This window comes from Leptodactylus fuscus, chromosome 11 (genome assembly GCF_031893055.1).
Source record: "Leptodactylus fuscus isolate aLepFus1 chromosome 11, aLepFus1.hap2, whole genome shotgun sequence".
NCBI lineage: Eukaryota > Metazoa > Chordata > Amphibia > Anura > Leptodactylidae > Leptodactylus > Leptodactylus fuscus.
In genome coordinates, this window is record NC_134275.1 from 61,720,174 (window position 1) to 61,745,764 (window position 25,591).

Genomic DNA, 25,591 nt, shown 5'->3' on the forward strand with positions numbered 1-25,591 from the left:
TCACAAAAATCACAATTACACACCCGATAGAGCCCCAAAAAGTTATTTTTAATAACATTCCCCCCTAAATAAAGGTTATCCCTAGCTATCCCTGCCTGTACAGCTATCCCTGTCTCATAGTCACAAAGTTCACATTCTCATATGACCCGGATTTGAAATCCACTATTCGTCTAAAATGGAGGTCACCTGATTTCAGCAGCCAATGACTTTTTCCAATTTTTTTCAATGCCCCCAGTGTCGTAGTTCCTGTCCCACCTCCCCTGCGCTGTTATTGGTGCAAAAAAGGCGCCAGGGAAGGTGGGAGGGGAATCGAATTTTGGCGCACTTTACCACGTGGTGTTCGATTCGATTCGAACATGGCGAACACCCTGATATCCGATCGAACATGTGTTCGATAGAACACTGTTCGCTCATCTCTAATAATAGGACAATAGGGACAATAGAGCCATGGAAAAACAGGGATTCCTACCATGATAGATGACGATGATGCTGGGAAACCTAGTCCTGGCTCAGGGTTCAGTCCGGGGTAACTTGGCCGATATCTGCTCCATATGTCATCCCATAAGAAAAGAGAAGAGCGAACAGTAAAATGTTGGAGGTTCAATATTCGTTTCGAGTAGCCCTTCAATATTCGACTACTCGAATCGGATATCGAACCCTATTATAGTCTATGGGGGGAAAATGCTCGTTTCAGGGGTAGGCAACATTCAATCAAATTATACTTACCAAGTCCACGAGTGAGGGTCGGGCTGGATCCTCCGAGCAGTCTTCTCCTTGCAGCGTCCCCGCGGCGTCTTCCGGCTCTGAATTCACTCTGCCAGGCATCGGGCCTGGGCAGAGACGACTGCGCATGCGCGCACTACAAGCAGACATGCGCAGTCAGCTCTGCCCAGGCCCGATGCCTGGCAGAGTGAATGAAGAGTCGGAAGACGCCGCGGGGAAGCTGCACGGAGAAGACTTCTAAAGGTAAGAGAAGAACCAGCGTTGATTGGCCGACTGTATAGCATTCGGCCAATCAATGCTGGTTCTGCATCAAACTTTTCCATTCGAACAGCGAGTGGTACTCGATTGAGTACGAGTATTTCGAATACCGTAGTATTCGATCGAATACCTACTCGATCGAGTACTACTCGCTCATCTCTACATAAGAAGCAGAAAAATTTTCCATGAAGGACAAAAAACTTGTATGACAAAATACTAAAAAAAAATCTGATTATCATTGGCTGTTGCGTCTATATAGATGTTACTGTTCCTTTAAGAGCACTCCAGATTACTGCACTTCTGTGTGCTACAGCCACTGATAATCTGGGCGTGTGTAGTGGGGAGGTCCAGGCAGGCACAATATTTAGTCTCCAGCCCTTGCAGCTCACATCATTCGCCTCTGGCCAAGCACAGATGTGGATTCTTTGTGTAACTTCCACTTCTCCTCTTCGGCGTGTGGTAATCTCTGACCAAACTGAGACCTGCAGTCTGCAAGAATTTACTGGGTAAGTCAAGGAGATATTTAGTCTACGTGCGATTTTATGTGTGCTTGTAAAATGTTAGAAGCAGAAGGGGTTAAAATGCATTATCTATAATATGGTATTACTGATATTTCTGTATCCCTCCTGTACAGTGACTGTTTGTCCTAATAGCAGGACCGGGGACTGTGGCAGGGGGTTTCTGATCTGTATGCTCTTGGTTCATGTGGGCAGGATGGTGGCCCGTGCATAAATAACATTCAGTATTTTAATATATTCTGTCAATGTTCATAATCCCCAAAAGAATTGAAACAAATAGAATAGAAAAAAAATTGTCTAATGGAATTGCAAGGACTCTGAATCCATCCGAAATAGAGTGTAATGTATACATAATGGATACATTACTGCTATCACTTAGAATATTAGTGGCTCTTACAGATGTAGTAAAGTGTAATTGACATTGTTAACTTGCTGCAACGTGATTAAAAAAACGAATGATCAAATCAAGATAACACATGCTGTTGTAACATAGTTACCGCACTAGGAGTCAAGTTAAGCTTTGCTACATCAGTACTTAGCCAAGTTTAACACTTTAGGCTAAATTCATGTCTGCACATCGCTCTCCGTCGTTGGGGTCCACAGGGGGATCCGAACGACCAAGAGCCGCACCACTAAAAAAAAAAACAGTTACCCGCGGCATATATAATGGGGTCCTCTGTCCAGGACTTTTCTCTGTTTCACTTCTAGCAGTTTTTGTGGAGGAATCGCCAATGAATGTGAACTTAGTCTAAGTAATCCGGTGCTGAGCATTGTGACTACTTTTTTCTATTGGTTTTGATGGCTTGATATGAGTTATCATGATGCAGTGAGCTGTCAGCTTCAAGAAGATGGTGGCTGCATCTCCTCCAAATCCTTTTATTTATGTCACAGTCTGGATAGTTCTTTGATTCTAGTGTCTGTCTTTTATAAAATGTTCTTCTTTTGGGTCCAATCCCAAATTTAGTTAATAAATTGGATAGATTATACATAACAGGTTAGATGATCGGACAGAGGGATGATTGATGGACAGTAGATAGATAGATAGATAGATAGATAGATAGATAATTGATAGATGGATGATTGATTGATTGATTGATTGATTGATGAATGGATGATGGATGGATGGATGGATGGATGATGGATGATGGATGGATGATGGATGGATGATGGATGGATGATGGATGGATGATGGATGGATGATGGATGGATGGATGATGGATGGATGATGGATGGATGATGGATGGATGATGGATGGATGATGGATGGATGATGGATGGATGATGGATGGATGATGGATGGATGATGGATGGATGCATGATGGATGATGGATGATGGATGGATGATGGACGGATGATGGATGGATGATGGATGATGGATGGATGATGGATGGATGATGAATGGATGATGGATGGATGATGGATGGATGCATGATGGATGATGGATGACAGATAGTTATGGGCAACCAACTGATGCTTGTGGCCTTTCTGCATATTAGTTCTTTGTATATTATGATTACTTGGTCACTTCACTATGATGTGTAAAGATCTCTGCTTGCTGTCATATAATAGAATCCCTCATTGTTCATTGTCAGGTCTAAATCTATCTGACTACTCACTCTTGAACCTATTTATCAATGGTTTTCACTCAATTTTGTCACAAATATTACAAAAAACACCACCACAGAGTTGGAAAACTGTGGTGGTAAAAACCTGTCCTGGTTATGTGACCCTTACACAAGCTCCACTGACATGACTCTGATACCTGTAACTGTAACAAGCCGTGCAGCTCTTACTACCAGTGACAATGACCATTATTTAGCCTCTAAAAGAGAAAAATGAAGGCTCTGACAATGATTGACAATGAAAGGCAAAACTCTTAATAACGTTTTTTGTCAAAACCAAAATACCTCTTTTTTTTTTTAATGAGGCACGATGGCAAAATACCAATATTTTAACCAATTTTTTGGTACTTTTTACTTTGTTTTATTCAACCAGTAACTAGTGTATATCAATCCTCTGACACCTCCGTAACAATTTATCTTTATGTGGTGACATTTTGTCAATGCATTTTTTCCTGGCTTTTATAACCAGAAGTCTATCAAATGCCAGTAAAAATACCGCGTCCAAAATGTGGTCTATTGTTTTTTTTAATGACACAGACCCAAAAAAGCCAACATATAACCAAACCCATTGTATGTCGTGAATTATATATTTCCCTATAGACACACCAACATAACATTTGGCCATTCACACAATAGCCATGTTTGCAGGTTGCATTTGCAGATGTGCAAACGCTGGCCGTATAATAACATGACCTATTTTTTTTTGTCTCAATCGCCAGACCACAAAAAACCTGGACGTATGCACAGCCCCAATGCAATGAATGTGTTTCTAACTGTCCGTAATTGCAAATACACAATTCTGGACAGTTACGGACCCACAAAATACAGTTAATTGAATGGGTCATTACTTGAAAGAAGCTATCTATCTATCTATCTATCTATCTATCTATCTCCTATCTATTAGAGATGAGCGAACACTAAAATGTTCGAGGTTCGAAATTCGATTCGAACAGCCGCTCAATGTTCGTGTGTTCGAACGGGTTTCGAACCCCATTATAGTCTATGGGGAACAGATACTCGTTAAGGGGGAAACCCAAATCCGTGTCTGGAGGGTCACCAAGTCCACTATGACACCCCAGGAAATGATGCCAACACCTCTGGAATGACACTGGGACAGCAGGGGAAGCATGTCTGGGGGCATCTAACACACCAAAGACCCTCTATTACCCCAACATCACAGCCTAACAACTACACACTTTACACACTCAATACCACCTCTCTGACAGTAGGAAAACACCTTGAAACATGTGTATTTGGCACTTGCAGTGAGGAGAGCTTGTCACCAGCAGTGAATTTGGCCCTTGTAGTAAGTTGAGGTTGGCACCAACATTTGTTTTGAAAATCAGGGTGGATTGAGCCTCTAACCAGCAGAGTTTGGGCAAATTCATGGTGGAGGGAGCCTCTAAACACCCCAGTTTGGGCAAATTCATGGTGGAGGGAGCCTCTAAAAACCCCAGTTTGGACCAATTCATGGTGGAGGGAGCCTCTAACCAGCCCAGTTTGGGCAAATTCATGGTGGAGGGAGCCTCTAAAAAACCCAGTTTGGACCAATTCATGGTGGAGGGAGCCTCTAACCAGCCCAGTTTGGGCAAATTCATGGTGGAGGGAGCCTCTAACCAGCCCAGTTTGGACCAATTAATGGTGGAGGGAGCCTCTAACCAGCCCAGTTTGGACCAATTAATGGTGGAGGGAGCCTCTAACCAGCCCAGTTTGGACCAATTCATGGTGGAGGGAGCCTCTAAACAGCCCAGTTTGGGCAAATTCATGGTGGAGGGAGCCTCTAAAAAACCCAGTTTGGACCAATTCATGGTGGAGGGAGCCTCTAACCAGCCCAGTTTGGACCAATTAATGGTGGAGGGAGCCTCTAACCAGCCCAGTTTGGACCAATTCATGGTGGAGGGAGCCTCTAAACAGCCAAGTTTTGGGAAATTCATGGTGGAGGGAGCCTCTAACCAGCCCAGTTTGGACCAATTCATGGTGGAGGGAGCCTCTAAACAGCCAAGTTTTGGGAAATTCATGGTGGAGGGAGCCTCTAACCAGCCCAGTTTGGACCAATTCATGGTGGAGGGAGCCTCTAAAAAACCCAGTTTGGACCAATTCATGGTGGAGGGAGCCTCTAACCAGCCCAGTTTGGACCAATTAATGGTGGAGGGAGCCTCTAAACAGCCCAGTTTGGGCAAATTCATGGTGGAGGGAGCCTCTAACCAGCCCAGTTTGGACCAATTCATGGTGGAGGGAGCCTCTAACCAGCCCAGTTTGGACCAATTAATGGTGGAGGGAGCCTCTAACCAGCCCAGTTTGGACCAATTCATGGTGGAGGGAGCCTCTAAACAGCCCAGTTTGGGCAAATTCATGGTGGAGGGAGCCTCTAAAAAACCCAGTTTGGACCAATTCATGGTGGAGGGAGCCTCTAACCAGCCCAGTTTGGACCAATTAATGGTGGAGGGAGCCTCTAACCAACCCAGTTTGGACCAATTCATGGTGGAGGGAGCCTCTAACCAGCCCAGTTTGGACCAATTCATGGTGGAGGGAGCCTCTAAACAGCCCAGTTTGGGCAAATTCATGGTGGAGGGAGCCTCTAAAAAACCCAGTTTGGACCAATTCATGGTGGAGGGAGCCTCTAACCAGCCCAGTTTGGACCAATTAATGGTGGAGGGAGCCTCTAACCAGCCCAGTTTGGACCAATTCATGGTGGAGGGAGCCTCTAAACAGCCAAGTTTTGGGAAATTCATGGTGGAGGGAGCCTCTAACCAGCCCAGTTTGGACCAATTCATGGTGGAGGGAGCCTCTAAACAGCCAAGTTTTGGGAAATTCATGGTGGAGGGAGCCTCTAACCAGCCCAGTTTGGACCAATTCATGGTGGAGGGAGCCTCTAAAAAACCCAGTTTGGACCAATTCATGGTGGAGGGAGCCTCTAAAAAACCCAGTTTGGACCAATTCATGGTGGAGGGAGCCTCTAAACAGCCCAGTTTGGGCAAATTCATGGTGGAGGAAGCCTCTAACCAGCCCAGTTTGGACCAATTAATGGTGGAGGGAGCCTCTAAACAGCCCAGTTTGGGCAAATTCATGGTGGAGGGAGCCTCTAACCAGCCCAGTTTGGACCAATTCATGGTGGAGGGAGCCTCTAACCAGCCCAGTTTGGGCAAATTCATGGTGGAGGGAGCCTCTAAAAAACCCAGCTTGGACCAATTCATGGTGGAGGGAGCCTCTAACCAGCCCAGTTTGGGCAAATTCATGGTGGAGGGAGCCTCTAAAAAACCCAGTTTGGACCAATTCATGGTGGAGGGAGCCTCTAAACAGCCCAGTTTGGGCAAATTCATGGTGGAGGGAGCCTCTAACCAGCCCAGTTTGGACCAATTAATGGTGGAGGGAGCCTCTAAACAGCCCAGTTTGGACCAATTAATGGTGGAGGGAGCCTCTAACCAGCCCAGTTTGGACCAATTAATGGTGGAGGGAGCCTCTAACCAGCCCAGTTTGGACCAATTAATGGTGGAGGGAGCCTCTAACCACCCCAGTTTGGACCAATTAATGGTGGAGGGAGCCTCTAACCAGCCCAGTTTGGACCAATTCATGGTGGAGGGAGCCTCTAAAAAACCCAGTTTGGACCAATTCATGGTGGAGGGAGCCTCTAAACAGCCCAGTTTGGGCAAATTCATGGTGGAGGGAGCCTCTAAACAGCCCAGTTTGGGCAAATTCATGGTGGAGGGAGCCTCTAACCAGCCCAGTTTGGACCAATTAATGGTGGAGGGAGCCTCTAACCAGCCCAGTTTGGACCAATTCATGGTGGAGGGAGCCTCTAAACAGCCAAGTTTGGACCAATTCATGGTGGAGGGAGCCTCTAAAAAACCCAGTTTGGACCAATTCATGGTGGAGGGAGCCTCTAACCAGCCCAGTTTGGACCAATTAATGGTGGAGGGAGCCTCTAACCAGCCCAGTTTGGATCAATTCATGGTGGAGGGAGCCTCTAAACAGCCCAGTTTGGGCAAATTCATGGTGGAGGGAGCCTCTAACCAGCCCAGTTTGGACCAATTCATGGTGGAGGGAGCCTCTAAAAAACCCAGTTTGGACCAATTCATGGTGGAGGGAGCCTCTAAACAGCCCAGTTTGGGCAAATTCATGGTGGAGGGAGCCTCTAAACAGCCCAGTTTGGGCAAATTCATGGTGGAGGGAGCCTCTAACCAGCAGAGTTGGTGGAAATCAGGGTGGAGGGAGCCTCTAACCAGAAGAGTTGGGGGAAATCAGGGTGGAGGGAGCCTAGTATTAGCAGAATTGTGCAACGCTTATGGTGGATGAGTATGAGGATGCGGAGGAATTGGAGAGGTTGAGTACAGACATGGAGTTTCATGTTGGGGTGCTTTACACAGGTGGGCACAAAAATGACGGCTCTACCCAGTGGTGGTTCATTTTTATCAAAGTGAGCCGGTCGGCACTCTCAGCTGACAGACGGGTGCGCTTGTCAGTGATGATGCCACCGGCTGCACTGAACACCCTCTCAGATAGGACGCTGGCGGCAGGACAGGACAGCACCTCCAAGGCATATAGGGCAAGTTCAAGCCACAGGTCCAACTTCGACACCCAATACGTGTAGGGCGCAGAGGGGTCGGAGAGGACAGGGCTGTGGTCGGAAAGGTATTCCCGCAACATGCGCCTATACTTCTCACGCCTGGTGACACTAGGACCCTCCGTGGCGGCACTTTGGCGAGGGGGTGCCATCAAGGTGTCCCAGACCTTAGACAGTGTGCCCCTCGTTTGTGTGGACCGGTGAGAACTTGGTTGCCTACTGGAGGAACTGCCCTCCCTGCCGCCAACGTCACATGCTGGAAACATCTCCATCATATTCTGCACCAATTGCCTGTGGCAAGCATTGATGCGATTGGCCCTCCCCTCTACCGGAATAAAAGACGAGATGTTGTTTTTATACCGGGGGTCAAGGATAGCAAAGATCCAGTACTGGTTGTCCTCCATGATTTTGACAATACGCTTGTCGGTTGTAAAGCACCCCAACATGAACTCAGCCATGTCTGCCACAGTGTTAGTTGGCATGACTCCTCTGGCCCCACCGGAAAGTTCAATCTCCATTTCCTCCTCATCCTCCATGTCTACCCATCCGCGCTGCAACAATGGGACGATTCGAAGTTGCCCGGAAGCCTCCTGTATCACCATCACATCATCGGACAACTCTTCTTCCTCCTCCTCCTCCTCCTCCTCCTCCTCCATTAAACGCAGTGAAGCGGACAGATGTGTGGACCTACTCTCCAGCTGTGACGGATCGGATGCTATCCCTAACTCCTCTGTGTGATCTGAGTTATCCCTGATGTCAATCAGGGATTCTCTCAGAACACACAAGAGCGGGATTGTAAGGCTCACCATCGCATCCTCAGAGCTCACCCTCCTTGTGGACTCCTCAAAGACCCGTAGGATGTCACAAAGGTCTCTCATCCATGGCCACTCATGGATGTGAAACTGAGGCAGCTGACTTTGTGGCACCCTAGGGTTTTGTAGCTGGTATTCCATCAAAGGTCTCTGCTGCTCAACCACTCTATTCAACATCTGAAACGTTGAGTTCCAGCGTGTGGGGACGTCGCACAAAAGCCGGTGTTGTGGCACATGCAGGCGTTGCTGGAGAGATTTTAAGCTAGCAGCGGCTACTGTCGACTTGCGAAAGTGGGCGCACATGCGCCGCACTTTCACCAGTAGCTCTGGAACATTGGGGTAGCTCTTTAGGAAACGTTGCACCACTAGGTTGAAGACGTGGGCCAGGCATGGAACATGTTGGAGTCCGGCAAGCTCCAGAGCTGCTACCAGGTTCCGGCCGTTATCACAAACGACCATGCCTGGGCCCAGGTGCAGCGGCTCAAACCATATTGCCGTCTCATCGAGGAGGGCATCCCTCACCTCGGAGGCAGTGTGCTGTCTGTCCCCCAAGCTGATCAGCTTCAGCACAGCCTGCTGACGTCTACCAACGCCAGTGCTGCAACGTTTCCAACTCGTAGCTGGGGTCAATCTAACAGCGGAGGAGGAGGCGGTGGCGGAGGAGGAGGCGGTGGCGGAGGAGGAGGCGGTAGAGGAGGAGGAGGAGGGGGGTGTTCTTCTCGTGTCCCTGCCAGGAATGTTAGGCGGGTAGACGAGGTACACCGGGCCAGTTTGGGAAGCAGTCCCAGCCTCAACTACATTCACCCAGTGTGCCGTCAGTGAAATGTAGCGTCCCTGTCCGCATGCACTTGTCCACGCGTCGGTGGTCAAGTGGACCTTTGTGCAAAGCGCGGAACTAAGGGCCCGCCTGATGTTGAGTGACACGTGCTGGTGCAAGGCGGGGACGGCACACCGGGAGAAGTAGTGACGGCTAGGGACGGCATAGCGAGGTGCCGCAGTTGCCATCAGGTCCAGGAAGGCGGGAGTTTCAACAAGCCGGAACGCCAACATCTCCTGGGCCAGCAGTTTAGCGATGTTGGCGTTCAAGGCTTGCGCGTGTGGGTGGTTAGCAGTGTATTTCTGCCGCCGCTCCAATGTCTGAGAGATGGTGGGTTGTTGTAAAGAAACGCCTGATGGTGCCTTTGATGGTGCAGGAGAAGGAGATAAGACAGGACCAGGGGAGGATGAGGTAGAAGTCAACAAAGTGGCGGAGGCAGATGAAGTGGTGTCCTGGCTCGTCCTCTGGAGTGCATCGCCAGCACAGTCAGCAGTGGCAGTGGCAGAGGCAGTGGCAGAGGCAGTGGCAGTGGCGTGAACGGCAGGCGGCCTTTGTCCTGCCGTTGCTGCCTGCCACTGATTCCAGTGCTTGGATTCCAAATGACGGCGCATTGAAGTGGTGGACAGGTTGCTCTTCTCAGAGCCCCTAATCAATTTCGAGAGGCAAATTGTGCAGACAACACTATATCTGTCCTCGGCGCATTCCTTGAAAAAACTCCACACCTTCGAGAAACGTGCCCTCGAGGTGGGAGTTTTTCGGGGCTGGGTACGAACTGGAACATCTTGGGAGATTCCGGGTGTGGCCTGGCTTCGCCTAAGCTGCTGACCTCTGCCTCTGCCTCTAGCTACCCTTTTTGGTGCTGCACCTGCCTCAACATCCACACTACTTTCCCCGCTTGACATCCCCCCTGTCCAGGTCGGGTCAGTGTCCTCATCATCCACCACTTCCTCTTCCAACTCCTGTCTCATCTCCTCCTCCCGCACAATGCGCCGGTCAACTGGATGCCCTGACGGCAACTGCGTCACATCATCGTCGATGAGGGTGGGTTGCTGGTCATCCACCACCAAATCGAACGGAGATGGAGGAGACTCTAGTGTTTGAGCATCTGGACACAGATGCTCCTCTGTTAGGTTCGTGGAATCGTGACGTGGAGAGGCAGGTTGAGGGACAATGAAAGGAGCGGAGAACAGCTCTGGGGAGCAGGGACAGTTTGGGTTATTGTTCTGTAAAGCTTCGGAATTTTGGGAGGAAGGAAGACAAGACTGTTGGGTAATAGGAGGAGAGGAGGCAGAGTCTGACTGGCTGCTGGACAATGTGCTGTAAGCGTTCTCTGACAGCCATTGCAAGACCTGTTCCTGGTTCTCGGGCCTACTAAGGTTTGTACCCTGCAGTTTAGTTAATGTGGCAAGCAACCCTGGCACTGTGGAGTGGCGCAATGCTTGCTGCCCCACAGGAGTAGGCACGGGACGCCCTGTGGCTTCACTGCTACCTTGCTCCCCAGAACCATTCCCCCGACCTCGCCCACGGCCTCGTCCACGTCCCTTTCCGGGAGCCTTGCGCATTTTGAATTCCTAGTTAGAAATTGGCACTGTACACCAGTAGTAAAAATTGTGGGTGCACGTAACCCCAATATATTCTTTGAATTCCCAGTCAGACAATGGCACTGTATACCAGTAGTAAAAATTGTGGGTGCACGTAACCCCAATATATTCTTTGAATTCCCAGTCAGAAACTGGCACTATATGGCAGTAGCAAGAAATGAGGGTATTTGTATTCCCAATATACTCTTTGAATTCCCAGTCAGACAATGGCACTGTATACCAGTAGTAAAAATTGTGGGTGCACGTAACCCCAATATATTCTTTGAATTACCAGTCAGAAACTGGCACTATATGGCAGTAGCAAGAAATGAGGGTATTTGTATTCCCAATATACTCTTTGAATTCCCAGTCAGACAATGGCACTGTATACCAGTAGTAAAAATTGTGGGTGCACGTAACCCCAATATATTCTTTGAATTCCCAGTCAGAAACTGGCACTATATGGCAGTAGCAAGAAATGAGGGTATTTGTATTCCCAATATACTCTTTGAATTCCCAGTCAGACAATGGCACTGTATACCAGTAGTAAAAATTGTGGGTGCACGTAACCCCAATATATTCTTTGAATTACCAGTCAGAAACTGGCACTATATGGCAGTAGCAAGAAATGAGGGTATTTATAACCCCAATATATTCTTTGAATTCCCAGTCAGACAATGGCACTGTATACCAGTAGTAAAAATTGTGGGTGCACGTAACCCCAATATATTCTTTGAATTCCCAGTCAGAAACTGGCACTATATGGCAGTAGCAAGAAATGAGGGTATTTGTATTCCCAATATACTCTTTGAATTCCCAGTCAGACAATGGCACTGTATACCAGTAGTAAAAATTGTGGGTGCACGTAACCCCAATATATTCTTTCAATTACCAGTCAGACACTGGCACTATATGGCAGTAGCAAGAAATGAGGGTATTTGTATTCCCAATATACTCTTTGAATTCCCAGTCAGACAATGGCACTGTATACCAGTAGTAAAAATTGTGGGTGCACGTAACCCCAATATATTCTTTGAATTCCCAGTCAGACAATGGCACTGTATACCAGTAGTAAAAATTGTGGGTGCACGTAACCCCAATATATTCTTTGAATTCCCAGTCAGAAACTGGCACTATATGGCAGTAGCAAGAAATGAGGGTATTTGTATTCCCAATATACTCTTTGAATTCCCAGTCAGACAATGGCACTGTATACCAGTAGTAAAAATTGTGGGTGCACGTAACCCCAATATATTCTTTGAATTACCAGTCAGAAACTGGCACTATATGGCAGTAGCAAGAAATGAGGGTATTTGTATTCCCAATATACTCTTTGAATTCCCAGTCAGACAATGGCACTGTATACCAGTAGTAAAAATTGTGGGTGCACGTAACCCCAATATATTCTTTCAATTACCAGTCAGACACTGGCACTATATGGCAGTAGCAAGAAATGAGGGTATTTGTATTCCCAATATACTCTTTGAATTCCCAGTCAGACAATGGCACTGTATACCAGTAGTAAAAATTGTGGGTGCACGTAACCCCAATATATTCTTTGAATTCCCAGTCAGACAATGGCACTGTATACCAGTAGTAAAAATTGTGGGTGCACGTAACCCCAATATATTCTTTGAATTCCCAGTCAGAAACTGGCACTATATGGCAGTAGCAAGAAATGAGGGTATTTGTATTCCCAATATACTCTTTGAATTCCCAGTCAGACAATGGCACTGTATACCAGTAGTAAAAATTGTGGGTGCACGTAACCCCAATATATTCTTTGAATTACCAGTCAGAAACTGGCACTATATGGCAGTAGCAAGAAATGAGGGTATTTATAACCCCAATATATTCTTTGAATTCCCAGTCAGACAATGGCACTGTATACCAGTAGTAAAAATTGTGGGTGCACGTAACCCCAATATATTCTTTGAATTCCCAGTCAGAAACTGGCACTATATGGCAGTAGCAAGAAATGAGGGTATTTGTATTCCCAATATACTCTTTGAATTCCCAGTCAGACAATGGCACTGTATACCAGTAGTAAAAATTGTGGGTGCACGTAACCCCAATATATTCTTTGAATTACCAGTCAGAAACTGGCACTATATGGCAGTAGCAAGAAATGAGGGTATTTATAACCCCAATATATTCTTTGAATTCCCAGTCAGACAATGGCACTGTATACCAGTAGTAAAAATTGTGGGTGCACGTAACCCCAATATATTCTTTGAATTACCAGTCAGAAACTGGCACTATATGGCAGTAGCAAGAAATGAGGGTATTTGTATTCCCAATATATTCTTTGAATTCCCAGTCAGACAATGGCACTGTATACCAGTAGTAAAAATTGTGGGTGCACGTAACCCCAATATATTCTTTGAATTCCCAGTCAGAAACTGGCACTATATGGCAGTAGCAAGAAATGAGGGTATTTGTATTCCCAATATACTCTTTGAATTCCCAGTCAGACAATGGCACTGTATACCAGTAGTAAAAATTGTGGGTGCACGTAACCCCAATATATTCTTTGAATTCCCAGTCAGAAACTGGCACTATATGGCAGTAGCAAGAAATGAGGGTATTTGTATTCCCAATATACTCTTTGAATTCCCAGTCAGACAATGGCACTGTATACCAGTAGTAAAAATTGTGGGTGCACGTAACCCCAATATATTCTTTGAATTCCCAGTCAGAAACTGGCACTATATGGCAGTAGCAAGAAATGAGGGTATTTATAACCCCAATATATTCTTTGAATTCCCAGTCAGACAATGGCACTGTATACCAGTAGTAAAAATTGTGGGTGCACGTAACCCCAATATATTCTTTGAATTACCAGTCAGACACTGGCACTATATGGCAGTAGCAAGAAATGAGGGTATTTGTATTCCCAATATACTCTTTGAATTCCCAGTCAGACAATGGCACTGTATACCAGTAGTAAAAATTGTGGGTGCACGTAACCCCAATATATTCTTTGAATTCCCAGTCAGACAATGGCACTGTATACCAGTAGTAAAAATTGTGGGTGCACGTAACCCCAATATATTCTTTGAATTCCCAGTCAGAAACTGGCACTATATGGCAGTAGCAAGAAATGAGGGTATTTGTATTCCCAATATACTCTTTGAATTCCCAGTCAGACAATGGCACTGTATACCAGTAGTAAAAATTGTGGGTGCACGTAACCCCAATATATTCTTTGAATTACCAGTCAGAAACTGGCACTATATGGCAGTAGCAAGAAATGAGGGTATTTATAACCCCAATATATTCTTTGAATTCCCAGTCAGACAATGGCACTGTATACCAGTAGTAAAAATTGTGGGTGCACGTAACCCCAATATATTCTTTGAATTCCCAGTCAGACACTGGCACTATATGGCAGTAGCAAGAAATGAGGGTATTTGTATTCCCAATATATTCTTTGAATTCCCAGTCAGACAATGGCACTGTATACCAGTAGTAAAAATTGTGGGTGTATATAGCCCCAATTCTATTGCTAGGGGACTTGCAGGGTATTTCTGGGGTGAAGGTGGGGGGGCACACCGTTGGAACGGGTATCGGGGGTATATATCGGGTATACGGGAATACACTGACAGTGTATTCCATTCAGGATCCTGGGAAAGCTGGGTTGCGGCGATTGAGCCCGTCAGTGCCACGTTACACTGACAAGCTTCTCCCTGGAATTTAGCTCTTATAAGAACTGTTGGTTGTCTTCTCCTTCCTATCCTAGCCTGTCCCTGCCTACCCAGAATCTAAGCCCTAGCTAACTGGACGGAAACCTCCGTCCTCGGTGAATTGCAAGCTCAGAATGACGCGAAGCTGGGCGTCGCTGTTCTTTTAAATTAGAGGTCACATGTTTTCGGCAGCCAATGGGTTTTGCCTACTTTTTTCAACGTCACCGGTGTCGTAGTTCCTGTCCCACCTACCCTGCGCTGTTATTGGAGCAAAAAAGGCGCCAGGGAAGGTGGGAGGGGAATCGAGTAATGGCGCACTTTACCACGCGGTGTTCGATTCGATTCGAACATGCCGAACAGCCTAATATCCGATCGAACATGAGTTCGATAGAACACTGTTCGCTCATCTCTACTATCTATCTATCTATCTATCTATCTATCTATCTATCTATCTATCTATCTATCTCCTATCTATCTATCTATCTATCTATCTATCTATCTATCTATCTCATCTATCTACCTATCTAATCTATCTATCTATCTATCTATCTATCTATCTATCTATCTATCTCCTATCTATCTATCTATCTATCTATCTATCTATCTATCTATCTATCTATCTATCTATATATCTCATCTATCTATCTATCTATCTATCTATCTATCTATCTATCTATCTATCTATCTATCTCCTATCTATCTATCTATCTATCTATCTATCTATCTATCTATCTCATCTATCTATCTATCTATCTATCTCCTATCTATCTATCTATCTATCTATCTATCTATCTATCTATCTCATCTATCTACCTATCTATCTATCTATCTATCTATCTATCTATCTATCTATCTATCTATCTATCTATCTATCTATCTCCTATCTATCTATCTATCTATCTATCTATCTATCTATCTATCTCATCTATCTATCTATCTATCTATCTATCTATCTATCTCCTATCTATCTATCTATCTATCTATCTATCTCATCTATCTATCTATCTATCTATCTATCTATCTATCTATCTATCTATCTATCTATCTCATCTATCTATCTATCTATCTATCTATCTATCTATCTATCTATCTATCTAATCTATCTATCTATCTATCTATCTATCTATCTCCTATCTATCTATCTATCTATCTATCTATCTATCTATCTATCTCATCTATCTATCTATCTATCTATCTATCTATCTATCTATCTATCTCCTATCTATCTATCTATCTATCTATCTATCTATCTATCTATCTCATCTATCTATCTATCTATCTATCTATCTATCTATCTATCTATCTATCTATCTATCTATCTATCTCATCTATCTATCTCCTATCTATCTATCTATCTATCTATCTATCTATCTATCTATCTATCTATCTATCTCATCTATCTACCTATCTATCTATCTATCTATCTATCTATCTCCTATCTATCTATCTATCTATCTATCTATCTATCTATCTCATCTATCTATCTATCTATCTATCTATCTATCTATCTATCTATCTATCTATCTATCTCATCTATCTACCTATCTATCTATCTATCTATCTATCTATCTATCTATCTCCTATCTATCTATCTATCTATCTATCTATCTATCTATCTATCTCATCTATCTATCTATCTATCTATCTATCTATCTATCTCCTATCTATCTATCTATCTATCTATCTATCTATCTATCTATCTCCTATCTATCTATCTATCTATCTATCTATCTATCTATCTCATCTATCTATCTATCTATCTATCTATCTATCTATCTATCTATCTATCTCATCTATCTATCTATCTATCTATCTATCTATCTATCTATCTATCTATCTATCTCCTATCTATCTATCTATCTATCTATCTATCTATCTATCTATCTATCTATCTATCTCATCTATCTATCTATCTATCTATCTATCTATCTCCTATCTATCTATCTATCTATCTATCTATCTATCTATCTATCTATCTATCATCTATCTATCTATCTATCTATCTCCTATCTATCTATCTATCTATCTATCTATCTATCTATCTATCATCTATCATCTATCTATCTATCTCCTATCTATCTATCTATCTATCTATCTATCTATCTATTATCTATCATCTATCTATCTATCTATCTATCTATCTATCTATCTATCTCCTATCTATCTATCTATCTATCTATCTATCTATCTATCTATCTCTCTCTCTCTCTCTCTCTCTCTCTCTCTCTCTCTCTCTCTCTCTATCTATCTATCTCCTATCTATCTATCATCTATCATTTATCTTTGCCAAACATTTCAGAAGAAGACCACCATGAAGTTGGGAAGTTGTCAAACATTACTTTGTACTGAGCTTATTTTGCTCCTGATTTATTAATAGCGAACCAGAGTGATAAATGAAGCAAAAAGACAAAGTCAGGCGGCGAAAACAAGGTCCACTTTTTTTTTTTTTTTTTGTAAATCTGTCTTTTTATAAACTTTGGAGAAGATATATGAAACTGTCTAAAAGTAAATCAGCCTTTGTTGCCCATTGTAAACCGTCTCTGCGCTGCTCTCATTTCCTATCATGCACTTGAAAAATTAAAGGAGCACTCTAACAACTTAGACAGTCTTTTCTTTTACACAGTAGGGTCTGTACTGGTAAACTTTATTTCCTGCTTAACCCACTCAAAGGGTCCATCGAAATACTAATTTCAAAATATATGGCCCCTTACCAAAAATTTAGTGGAGAGCAAGTCATGACGTGACGGCCCCTATTACTGTAGGGTTGTACTCTAATCTTACAACATTGTTCTCTACTTGTACCATAATCTAAATGTATCTTAAAAGAAGGAACATAACACAATTGAAATATGAGGACTATAGAACTGTGCCAAGTCAGTCTTGTGTAATGATTCTACATGTTCTACAGAGCCAAGGAGATGACATTCACTACTTCACTGCGATCCCTGATAGTAGGTAAATTCTGTAGAGGTCCTGGGGCTGTTGGGTGGGTCTCATGCCCTATCTATTCATAGAAGAGAGGATACAATGTTTCATTCTATTGGCAGAAAAGTCTGAGCAGTACAATGCCCAGTGGTCGGCGCTATGCCCAGTGGTCAGCACTATGCCTAGTGGTCAGCACCATTCCCACTGGTCTACACTATGCCTAGTGGTCTGCACTACTCCCAGTCATTGATACTATGCCCCAGTGGTCAGCACTATGCCTAGTGGTCTGCACTACTTCCAGTCATTGACACGATGCCCCAGTGGTCGGCACTATGCCCAGTGGTCAGCACTATGACCAGTAGTCTGCACTACCCCCAGTGGTCGGCACTATGCCCAGTGGTCAGCACTATGCCCAGTAGTCTGCACTACTCCCAGTGGTTGGCACTATGCCCAGTGGTCAGCACTATGCCCAGTAGTCTGCACTACTCCCAGTGGTCGGCACTATGCCCAGTGGTCAGCACTATGCCCAGTAGTCTGCACTACTCCCAGTGGTCGGCACTATGCCCAGTGGTCAGCACTATGCCCAGTAGTCTGCACTACTCCCAGTGGTCAGCACTATGCCCAGTAGTCTGCACTACTCCCAGCCATTGGCACTATTTCCCAGTGGTCGACACTATGTCCAATGGTCAGCGCTATGCCCAGTGGTCTGCACTACTCCCAGTGGTCAGCACCATTCCCATTGGTTGACACTATGCCCAGTGGTCAGCACTATGCCCAGTGGTCGGCACCATTCCCATTGCTTGACACCATTCCCAGTGGTCGGCACCATTCCCAGTGGTCAGCACTATGCCCAGTGGTCAGCACTATGCCCAGTGGTCAGCACCATTCCCATTGGTTGACACTATGCCCAGTGGTCAGCACTATGCCCAGTGGTCGGCACCATTCCCATTGCTTGACACCATTCCCAGTGGTCGGCACCATTCCCAGTGGTCAGCACTATGCCCAGTGGTCAGCACTACTCCCAGTGGTCAGCACCATTCCCATTGGTTGACACTATGTCCAGTGGTCAGCGCTATGCCCAGTGGTCTGCACTACTCCCAGTGGTCAGCACCATTCCCATTGGTTGACACTATGCCCAGTGGTCGGCACTATGCTCAGTGGTCAGCATCATTCCCATTGGTTGACAATATGCCAAGTGGTCAGCACTATGCCCATTGGTTGGCACTTTGCTCAGTGTTTTGCCCTTTGCCCAGTGTTTGGCACTATTCCCAGTGGTCAGCACTATTCCTTTGTAGGGTCTAGATTATAATCAAGACAAGGACAACATCCAACATCCAAATGATGTTTACATTGTCTCTCCATGTTTGCGCTGTTTCCTCCAACACTTCAAAAACATACTAATGGTTAATTGTCTTCCTATACATTTGACCCTTCTATGTGGCTTTGAGATACAGAAACTAGATTGTATCCCTAATGGGCATGGAGTATAATAAGCTGATGGTAATCTCTATACTAGTGCAATATGTTGTCACTATATAAGTAACAGGAAATAAATACTTTGCTGAGTGGTTGGTCTACGGCCAGAAAAAATCTGACAACCTACTTATCAAATGTGGACTGTAAGGCCTCCTCCTTTGGTTTTGTTACTGTGTTTTTAAACCGCATGAAAAAAAAATTATGTAAAAATATTAGAATTTTTTATTGGACATTTTTATGTTTTTGCATAATTTTTTTTTATTTTGTTTTATTTCATACATTTTTCTTTTACCAATTTGTTGCTATGGGCAAGGGTTTTCTAGGACGGCTTTGTAGCATTTTCTAGAGACTTTTAAGTCACATCTGACCATTAAAAAAAAAGAAAAAAACATTCAAAATTTGGTTAAAAATTCCAATTTCTCATTAAACTGTTTCGATGCAGCATCATAGTGTGCTAACAAGGCTGCAATTCACAAGATAACCATTAGTTGGCTACATAAATTTACATAGAGGACAGAGATCTAACAGGGTATCACCATATCATGTTGTTTTGAAAAGCTAGTCATCTTGTGCCACACAGTTCGGAATATGTTGAGCCAAGATGAAAGGACGCATCTATAATGCAGAGAAAGGGACTCTACCTAAACAGTACAACTTTACATATGTGTTAGGCAGGGTTCACACCACCGTCGGTGTCCACTCAGAAGGTGTCCGTTTTAAATAGTCCCCATTCTTAGACATTAAAATGAATGTGACCGAGTAACCGACGTGAAAAAATGGCTATTTATGACGTTTGTGTGAATGTAAGCTTAGTCTACACTTCATCTTTTTTAATTGTATAAGGTCGTAAAGGTACAAAATACATAAAAAGGAGTAAAAGTACAAAATGGTGGTGCAATACATAAAATTACTCAGTGCTGGAGCCCTGGGTTCGAATCCCGCCAGGAACAACATCTGCTAGGAGTTTGTATGTTCTCCCCGTGTTTGCGTGGATTTCCTCCCATTCTACAAAGACATACTGATAGGAAAAAAAAATGTACATTGTGATCCCAATATGGGGCTCACAATCTACATATAAAAAATACATAAATGACTGAGCAACAGTGGAACAAGACAATACATATCAATGTTTATAATAGCGGGTTCTGCCATGGGTCAAGAAAATCAAACACGGGAAAGAAAGCGTAAACCTGGTGTCGCAAAGTATCCTACCCTGTTTCCCCGAAAATAAGTCATCCCCCGAAAGTAAGACATAGCAGAGGTTTTGTTGAATTTCCTAATATAAGGCACCCCCGAGAGTAAGACATCCCCCAATAATAATAATCTTTCTGCGCAAAGATTGTATGAAGGAAAACATTGCACCCGGCTGAACACTGTGCACGATGTTCCGTGTGCCTAGGTATGCCGGCTGCTGCCGCTGCAATACATTGTATCCACTGTTCCCACTGCTGTAGGATGAGCTGGGAGATGCCCGCTGTGCATACACTAAGCATCGTATGTGGCAGGGGGTCCACTCTCCCAGCTCATCCCAGAGCAGCAGGAACAGTAGATACAATGTACGGTATCACAGCAGAGGCAGTAGCCGGATTTCCTGTGCACACGGAGCACCGCACACAGTGTTCAGCTGGCTGCAATGATTTTCTTCATACAGTGTTTGCGCAGTAAGCACATCTCCACATAGTGCAGTGGTAGCAGCACACACAAAAATAAAATAAGATATCCCCTGAAAATAAGACATAGGATATCTTTAGGACCAAAATTTAACATAAGACACTGTCTTATTTTCGGGGAAACACGGTAGAGATGTGAAAGAGAAGCTCGGACCAGTAAGAGGAAAGAAACTGAATAACAAAGAACAAAACAATACAGCTCATACATAAGGAAGTAGGTTATACAAGGCACTCAAGTATACACTCAAAGTAAAGACCATTAGGAGGGTGCGAGAAATGTGGAACATCAAAGACCAGTCTAGAGGCATGGATCATGAGGGTGCCCTATATCCACTGTTAAAAGGGTCTACTCCTGATCTCTCCTAGTCATGTCTCAAGTTGGACAGTGGTAACACTGGAGCTGTCCCGAATGACTTCATGAGCCAGGTATGTTGGCTTGGTCTGTTCTGTAGGTGTCAGGAAAGTCCCAAGTGAGGATAAGATGGTGCCAAGGTAGCCATTAAGAAATGTTGTTGTTTAGCCCCAGAAGGAGTCAGAGACACCAACAAAAGTATACTGGAATCCAAGGATAGTGCCTGGGGTGGTCTTATAGATAAAAAAGTAGAGGTGTCTATCAAAATTCACCGATATTGTGCTGTCACGGCAGGAGCTAGTTCACCAGGCTCGGCGGTTCGCCACATTTTTTTCCTACAGTTTATTCTTTGTCTGCCTACCCTATAACATACCAGCATAGCTCTATATTGTATGTACCAATACATTATATTGATGGATAACACTATTATGGCATTTAACCCCTAATACCCCCCTTTAATGTCATTCATAGGACTCACTCGAGGGTACTACCGTTTTATGGTGGATCTTTAGAATAGGATTTCGGTGACAGAAGAACCAGGATCTTCGGGCGCCAGCTGGTAGTTTTACTACTTGGAGCTCGGAGATAAGATCAGGAATGTAATAATGTGACTACTATGAGAGGAGAAACTCATAACATACCTCTTTAAAGACCTTTATCCGGAAATACAGACAGGTCTTGTTATTACTATGAGGTCACTCCTGTTTTACTATGAAATGTGGATAAGTGCCTTAGAGTGTAGAATATTACACAGTTGTCTATCAACGTGGTAACATAGAGAGGTATTACTAAGATCTGAGACCACAAGGCCTCTGCAAAAGGCAAGATAATGCTTAAACATCATCTGTGGGAACAAAGTGATCCTTCGCAAAATGGTTTTTCACTCTAGGCCATGACATGTGCCCTCTAGAGAAAGACAAGTGAATGGTATGAAACACAAAAATAATTTTTTTTCTGAGGTCTTTCTGTCCATGACCTATACAATTTCATGAAATTATAAATTTAAAATCATTATTATTAAATTTTTTTGTTTCATTTCAGCAAATAGCATTAAAAAAAAAACCCTAAAGGGCCAAATGGTAAATCATACGATAGACATATACATTTGGGTGTATGGTGATGCAATGCAGTATGGGCATTAGTGGCAGTTTTTCCATGATTATGGGTAAAGCACTGTGTAGATCATAAGTAAGTAGGTTTTCAAGGCACAGGAAAGTTTTTAAGGAAACTCAAAAAGGGTTAAAATAAAAAAGAAGCAGTAGTCACATCATCGATCACCCGACTCCTTATGATGCCTACCGGGTCCGTACTGGACTTTATTTCCTGGTCCTGATCAATTGGAAGGTCATTCCTGTGACCACAGATTAGCCCAGTATTACCTGTATAAGGTAAAACACCAAGTTGGGACCCGTCAATGGGAGTCTCTGGCCCTAAATGGATTTTGGATACTGATTATCTATACACAGGACCCCGAAAAGATCTGCTGCTCCAGCTGTCTCCAGTTGCGGGACGCTATAGCAGTGGATGGGTATTAGATGTAATAGGAGCAGTTCCCCAAACCACCACTATAGACTGGACTTGAGCTTCAGGTATACTTTCGGTGCATGGAGACAACCAGATCCATGCACCTGTGTGTAGTCAAAGTGTCAAACGCTAACAGATCAGATATTGATGGTCATCAATATCAAAATTGGATTTGGGGTTGGAAAACCCATTTGAGGTCCGTAAAGGGAACAGTGGGTTACCAATGAGTTTTTAACTCAACTTGGCTTGAGAATTTACTGAACAGCTTTACTTTTGCGTTCACTAGGAGCTATAGTCTATACATCTGAATGTAAGGGGCTCCCCATACCCGGGACTGCAGGCAGCCAGGTGGTTAGCATTTCACTTTACGTGTAGATTATGACTTTGTCATTAGGGAAAGTGTTAATGATCTCTCCAAAATACTGATGAAAACTTCACTTTTATGACCGGTCATTGAAATCTTACCATGTAAGAGCTATCATCTTGTGCCTGATCCCAACATATCCGACACGCACTATCTCAGCAGTTTCAGATTATTTTACGTGTACGGTCGGATATTGTCAAGTGGATGTTTTCAGGGTAAAAATAGTTTTTCTTTGTTTAATTTTCTTGGTTGTTTTCTCTGAAGACAGAGATCACCGGAAATCCAGGACACGGCTGTACTCTAAGAAAGAGATAAGACAAGGGGTGATAAAATAACTTTATTACCAGATTATAAATGTGGGTCTAGCCTACCTGCTATATCTGTACGTTGTCTACATGGATACTCCGCTCTATTACGTTCTGGCTGGGACCAGTGACCTTAGCTTAGACGTTCAGGATTCTGCATTGTCCTCCATTCTTTATACTGCAGATATATGTTATGCCAACCACAGACTGGTATTATACAACTAAACCGCCAATGGCAAAAATAATATAAATATTGTTTAAAGCGAATGTCCATCTTTACATATAACATTTAGGTCAAATGTGATACAGTAATTACTTAAAGGGGTTTTCTTGGCAAAAAATTTTTTTTCAATTTTTATTAATAGGTTAATAAGTGATCCAAATACCTTTAGCAGTGTTTTGAGTGATTTCTGGATTTCTCTGGGAACTCCTGACATCATCTGCATTTGTTTACATGTTTGGTGCGACCGCCCTATGGAGGACGAATCCTGGAAGTGATGGTAATCAAAACATTATATGTACTCCAAAAGGGTGCAAAACGGAAGTACAACACGTCACACAAAAACTAAGCCCTCACTTAGCTATTTTGATGAAAATTTTGTAAGGCTAGGAAGGAAAATAAGAAAAAAGTTGCCAATTGGAAGGGTCACCCCAAATATTGATGGGATTTAGATTTCACTCAATTGCTTCATTTTGGTTATTGAAAAAAATGCCACTCCTATTTTTGAAAACTTTTTTACTTTCCAGAATTTTCCCCACATCTGGAGATGATTTAGTTCCTGTATTGTGAGAATAGAAAAGCAAAATGTATCAAATAGATCATAGGAAAGAGAAGCAACTCGGAGATTTGGCAACCAACTGCATCATCAATCATAGGTGCAACTCCCATAGAGCGTGTAATGATGGTTGTAGTGGTTGTGAATCTTCATGGAGAGCATAATATGTAACATTATACTAGCACAAATCACTGATTAAACTGTCCAATGTACACATGAAGGAACATGAGGTCTTACAGATGTTTTACCTCGAAATAGATTGACTTTGGCAGGTTTATTGTAATATTTAATAAGTGCACGCTATATTATTGTACTTGCATCTGCAGTCTTGATAACATGCCAAAACTAATATCACTAAGGATGTTATCATTGGACAGCAAATTAAATTAGGAGAAAAATAGGGTCTTGTTTTTTGTTAAAAATGTCCAGAAAAATGATAACTTCCTGTATTAAATGCAGTTGTCAGATGAAATAGAATTTTTATTGGATAATGCATAACACACTGCCCAACGTTTCAGTCTGTCTCAGGTCTTCTTCAGACTTGCATATTACCAGAGGGAAGGTAGAAAACACAAGGAAAGTGGAAAGAGAGAAGCTCTTCTACTACTAGCCACCGAATAGCTGCAGGAGTCATGCACCTTATGCAAGTACATGAACACTGGGAGGACTGGAGAAAAGATAGCAGAGACCTTTAAAAAAAAATTCCAATTTTGTCTGTTTTACAAGCCAATGGGGCAGTTTTTAAAGTTGGTCAAAATGGATGAATGTGTTGGGGCAAAATAAAAATAAAAAATCAATGAATTTCATCCTTTTTTTAAGTGAAAGTTAAAAATGGATGAGAAAATGATGCCAAATAAACATGAAAAAAATCAAAAGATGGCCAGAAAACTAATGAAAAGTAAGTGATGGAAAATGGAATTGCCCAGGTGAATCCACACCCTCAGCTTCCCCAGCAGTTACCTGCCAGAAACATAGACAATCAACCACAGGGACTGGCGTAGCATGGTGGCTCAGTGGTTTAGCACTATTGCCTTGCAAAAACGGGGTCATGGTGATTATATATTGTTCCCTTATATTTCCCACATTCCAAAAGTATGTTGGTTAGTAAATTGGCTTCCTATGCAGTTGACCTTAGTGTGTGTCAGAGCTAGAGACATTAGATTGTAAGCGCCATTGGGGACATGGAATGATGTGTATGGTGACAATCTCTATCACTATGTGTATAATGACAATCCCCAGGAAATGTATTGGTGTAATGAGAAACAGAAACAAGTCAATGCTTTGTATCTAACCTCAGGAAATCCATTGTATGGGAGTCATCACCTTCTATATATTAGGAAAGTGTTCCCAAGACAATCTGAGTGTAATACACGTCATTAGAAATCTATATTCATTTGCTTTATGACGTCAATGAAAAGACTATATCCCAGTGAATGAGACCAGAAGCAGGTGACAGTGACGGGGTTGAAGTCAAAACATTTCATAGCAAGTCCCATCGGTATTGTAGTTCTCTGCTCTAGATAAGTGTAGTCTCATTGTTCCTAAGTAAGGTAGATGTTGATGTCTCATAACTGAACAGTGCTCAAACATACACAACATAAAGGTAAAAAAAGGGCATGAATA

The 25,591-nt window shown here is 43.3% G+C and overlaps 1 protein-coding gene across 1 annotated transcript in view; it reads left to right on the forward strand.

Annotated features, from left to right (window-relative positions):
* Positions 1 to 1,397: 1,397 nt before the first annotated feature.
* Positions 1,398 to 25,591, forward strand: part of CYSLTR1 (cysteinyl leukotriene receptor 1) — a 32,676-nt gene continuing 8,482 nt past the window's right edge. The window contains exon 1 of the mRNA XM_075261063.1: positions 1,398 to 1,487. The gene's annotated coding sequence lies outside the window, so the exon portion shown is untranslated. The remainder of the gene's footprint in view (positions 1,488 to 25,591) is intronic.